This window comes from Nanorana parkeri, unplaced genomic scaffold (genome assembly GCF_000935625.1).
Source record: "Nanorana parkeri isolate BGI_ZX_2015 unplaced genomic scaffold, ASM93562v1 scaffold1073, whole genome shotgun sequence".
NCBI lineage: Eukaryota > Metazoa > Chordata > Amphibia > Anura > Dicroglossidae > Nanorana > Nanorana parkeri.
In genome coordinates, this window is record NW_017307341.1 from 276610 (window position 1) to 277066 (window position 457).

Genomic DNA, 457 nt, shown 5'->3' on the forward strand with positions numbered 1-457 from the left:
GTCGAACCTGTTAGTTAGCTTAGTGCAGTCAGGGCCATCCCTATAATGAGGAGTCTGTTGCCTCAGGCGGCATCTCTTTGGGTCATGTAGGGGGTCAGGCGGAAGGCAGAGAGGCATGTTTGTAGTATAGTGGTCGCTCTGCTACACAATGCCTGCCCCTTTCCAGCCAGAGCATCCCAGATTGATAAGAGCTGGGTGGGGATATGTGTAAGGGCCATACACATCTCCCCGCCCAGCTCTTAGCAACCAGGGGCGCTCTGGCTGGCATCCCGCCCAGCTCCTGGCGACCAGTGACGTCACTGATTGCCAGAAGCTGAGTTCCTGCTATAGAGGCGGGAACTCTGCTTTTAATTCATAGCAGAGAGATTTAGGACTCTGTGTCTTCAATCTCTTTTTCTGTTTTAAAAGGAAAATATCAGGGGTCTGTTTAGACCCCTAATATTTCTCCAAAGCCCCC

At 51.6% G+C, this 457-nt stretch overlaps 1 protein-coding gene across 1 annotated transcript in view; it reads left to right on the forward strand.

Annotated features, from left to right (window-relative positions):
• The window catches only part of LOC108796173 (ATP-binding cassette sub-family G member 1), a 103237-nt gene that overhangs the window by 90670 nt on the left and 12110 nt on the right, over positions 1 to 457 (forward strand). The gene's annotated exons all lie outside the window — the stretch shown is intronic.